The sequence below is a fragment of the Rhincodon typus genome, chromosome 43 (assembly GCF_021869965.1).
Source record: "Rhincodon typus isolate 14 chromosome 43, sRhiTyp1.1, whole genome shotgun sequence".
NCBI lineage: Eukaryota > Metazoa > Chordata > Chondrichthyes > Orectolobiformes > Rhincodontidae > Rhincodon > Rhincodon typus.
This window is the reverse complement of record NC_063374.1, coordinates 5,166,954-5,171,506: the sequence shown is the minus strand read 5'-3', so window position 1 is coordinate 5,171,506 and position 4,553 is coordinate 5,166,954.

The window sequence follows — 4,553 nt, the reverse complement described above, 5'->3', positions numbered from 1 at the left end:
CGGAGGGTCAGTGCTGAGGGAGTGGGCACTGTTGGAGGGTCAGTGCTGAGGGAGTGGGCACTGTCGGAGGGTCAGTGCTGAGGGAGTCACTGCCTCAGAATGGAAACATTTGAGGATAGCCAGTTGCATGAGCTTGCTGTGCACTGAGAACAACAGTGCAGCAGCGAGTGGAACACAGACACTGCAACGTGAATTGCTTCCTGGTGCTGGTCAGAAGCGATGAGTAATTGCCAGGCTGTGACCTCGTGTGAGAAAGAGCGGGGAGTGGGGGTGGGGAGGGTGGAGGTGTTTTGAAATGAGCCGACGTGGGGCCAGGCCTTCAGAGGAAACCCCACTTTTCTGGCACAGTACCAATTGCTCTCAGAGTTTCCACTGCGGTTTCTGCAGCCGAGCTCCCATCTGCGTCAAAGTTTTGACAAAGGCCAGCCTTTGTGTCTCTGTTTTCTGTTTGATTTAGTCCCTGCACTGTCTTACTTAACCCTTCACTGACTGGAAACCTGCCGGGTTGTCACTTTTACCTCTGAGTGCCTGACCTCTCTTTCTTAGAACACAGACATGCACACACAGACACGGACACGCATGGGCACAGGCACACACACACACATGCACAGGCACAGGCACAGGCATACACACACACAGGCGCGCATGCACATACATACACACATACACAGGCGTGCACGCACATGCGCGCACACACAGACACACGCACGTGCGTGTGCACACACACAGGTACGCAGACACACAGAAGCACAAAGACACACGCACACACAGGCACGCGTACACACACACATAAATACACACGCACACGCACACACACTAATACTCACGCACACGCACATACACATAGGCGCACGTGCACACACAAGCGCACACACATAGGCACACACACATGCACACACACACACACAGGCACGCACACACACTAATACACACTGTCTTACTTAACCCTTCACTGACTGGAAACCTGCCAGGATGTCACTTTTACTTCTGAGTGCCTGACCTCTCTTTCTCAGAACACAGACATGCACACACAGACACAGACACGCATGGGCACAGTCACACACACACACACACACACACACACACACACAGGCGCGCATGCACATACATACACACGTACACAGGTGTGCACACACACACGCACACCAATACAGACAGACAGACACACAAAGCTGGTGAATGAGACATATTCGACACTTCCTGCACTGAAGAACCTTTTCCGCTACATTTCTGGTCGCCCTGCTATAGGAAGGATGTGATTAAATCAGACAGGATAAAAGATTGACAGGGATGTTACCAGGACTGGAGGGTTTGAGCTATTGGGTGTGGCTGGAAAGGCTGGGACTTTTCTCCTTAGAATGTTGGAGGCTGAGGGGTGACCTTATAGAGGTTAATAACATCATGAGGGTCATGGATAGGGTGAATAGACAAGGAGTTTTTCCCCAGGGTAGGGGGGAGTCTGAAACTAGAGGGGCATAGGTTTAAGGTGAGAGGGGAAAGATTTAAAAGGGACCTGAGGGGCAACTTTTTCCCACAGAGGGTGGTGCGTGTATGGAACGAGCTGCTAGAGGAAGTGGTGGAGGGTGGTACAATGACAACATTTAAAAAGTTGGGTACATGAATAGGAAGGGTTTAGAGGGATATGGGCCAAATGCTGGCAAATGGGACTGGATTAATTTAGGATATCTGGTCGGCATGGACGTGTTGGACTGAAGTGTCTGTTTCCGTGCTGTATGAGTCTGAGTTTGCACTGACCTACCTACACACATCCCACACTAGGCCCACGGCCTGGAATGTTATGACACTTCAAGAGCTCATCCATGTACTTTTTAAGGCCAGTGAGGTTTCTCTCCTCTAATACCCTCCCAGACAACACATTCCAGACCCACACCATCCTCTGGATGAAATTTCTTTTCTCAAATCCCCTCCAAACCTTTTTAACATAAAATTACAGCCCCGTGTTACAGCTGCTCTCTGTCTGCCCTGTCCATGCCCCTCATAATCTGATACACCTCTATCAGGTACCCCCCCACCAACCTCCTCTGATCCATACCATCACAGAGTTGTACAGACACAGAAACAGACCCTTCAGCCCAGCTCATCCATGCTGACCCATTATCCTGAATTAATCTAGTCCCATTTGCCAGCATTTGGCCCATATCGCTCTAAATCCTTCCTATTCATGTACCCACCCAGATGCCTTTTAAATGCTGTAATTGTACCAGCCTCCACCACTTCCTCTGGCAGCTCATTCCATACATGCACCACCCTCTGTGTGAAAAAGCTGCCCCTCAGGTCCCTTTTAAATCTTTCTCCTCTCACCTTAAACCTATGCTCCTCTAGTTTTGGAGCCCCCCTACAGTGGGGAATAGGCCTTGTCTACTCACCCTATCCATTCCCCTCATGATTCTATAAACCTCTATAAGGTCACCCCTCAGCCTCTGACGCTCCAGGGAAAATAGCCCCAGCCTATTCAGCCTCTCCCTGTAGCTCAAACCCTCCAACCCTGGCTACATCCTTGTAAATGTTTTCTGCACACTTTCCAATTCAACAACATCCTCCCTACAGCAGGGAGACCAGAATTGCACACAGTATTCCAAAAGACTGTAAAACACAGACGCAGAAATAGGCCGTTCAGCCCATCGAGTCAGCTCCACCATTCAATACTATCCGATCACCCTCGACTTCACTTTCCTGCCTTTTACCTACAAGAGGTTTCGGCTTTTGACAACAGGTCATCGTTTCAGGGCGGCATATTTAAAATCGGGATCATTTCTCTCAAATTTGGGGAGGGGGTGAACTTGTGGAACTCACTCCCTCCCAGAGTGTGCAGGGGGCAAGTGTGGGGGGTCACTGAATAAATTTTGGGAGGAGACGGACAGATATTTAATCAGTAACGGGTTAAAGGGAGTGGGGCAGGAAGGTGGTTTTGAAGCCGTGATGGGATCAGCCACGGTCGTGTTGAAAGGCAGAAGAGACCTGAGGGGCCGAATGGCCTGCTGCTGCTCCTAGCCCTTATGTTTCCTGAAGGCACCCTCCCAGGCAGAACTCCTGAGCCGGAGTCTCGCCCAGTTTTGTCGAATATCTGCACCCCCGCAACTGCCCCGGGCAAGTAATTACAATGAGGTGGTGGCCCTAATGGTATTGCTGCTGGATTGTTTATCCAGAGAGCCAGGTAATGTTTCGTTGACTTGTGGTTCAAATCCCGTGATGGCAGTTGGTGGAATTTGAACTCAATAAAAATCTGGAATTAAGAGCCTGATGATGACCACGAAACCGTTGTCGATTGTCAGAGAAATCCAAATGGTTCGTTCATTTAGGGAAGGAAACTGCTATCCTTACCTGGTCTGGGCCTATGTGTGACTCCTGACCCCACAGCAATGTGGTTGCCTCTTAACTGCCCTTTGGGCAATTAGGGATGGGGCAGTAAACACCCTCATCCTGTGACTGAATAAAAACAAAATGAGGAAATAAAACCCCAGGGGTGGGATTTCCAGTCCCATCGACCTTCCCTCACTGCCCCTAACACCTGAAGAGAGAAGCAAGGGCCTTCAAATCTAGGCTTCAGTGAGGCCTAGCAACCCCATCGAAGACCCCTCATCCACTTCCCAGCGTTCTCCAAATGTCCACTTTTTCTCCTCATTGCAGAGTTTACATTTTGGGGACGATCTGGATTCGGAGCCACCCTTTTGGACTTTTCTAGAAGCTTCTATCACTTGAAGGCCGGCTGGCTGTATTTTTTTTAATGTAAGATCTTGTCAGGGCCGCAGTGTTCAGGCGAGGAGAGAAGGGGAAGTGGTTGCTGTTCTCTAGAAAATAGCATCGTGGCCAGGATTAACCCAAATCATCACAGTTACTGTGTGCTCGCAAGACTAGATACGTAGGAAAGATGTTTCCATTTCAGGGGGGTGAGATTGAGGCTAATCTATCTGAAGGGTGACCCAGAGACAGTGGGGATGAATGGACGTGTGTTACCCCGTACCACAGTGAGAAAGGAGACTCTTGTTCCACCTCAGAGACATGTTGGGGGCAGCATTGTTCCAAAACAGACAACAACAACAACTTGCCTTTATGTAGCTCCATGTGTGTGTGTTGTGGGCCCCGCGGGGGGAAATATATGATGACAAACGATTTTGTCGATGAGATCCATGTTTTTAAAGACCTGCTTCCTTTTGTATCGCACACCAATCGTTGTGACTGTGTTTGCTGGTGAAACTGGTCTTTCTTTGGCGTCTGTTACCCCCACCCAAGGGGACACTGGGGCTGGGTCAGATTGTCCCTTGCCCGATGCCCAATCCCTTGCCCTCCCCCCGCACACATATAGTGCCCACTCTGGCGGGCGCAGGGAGCTGGTTTCTACATCTGCAAACAACCCCCCCAGCGCACATCCCCACTTTCCATCGACTTTGTGGCCTGTCAGGTGGAAGGAGTAGGTGGGGGAGGGGGGCGTTCCCTGCGGAGGGTGGGGGGAGAGAGAGAGAGAGAGAGAAAGCGCGGCATTGGGAGTGATTTAACGTGTGTTTTTTTTTTCTGCACTCCTACCGTTCTCCCCC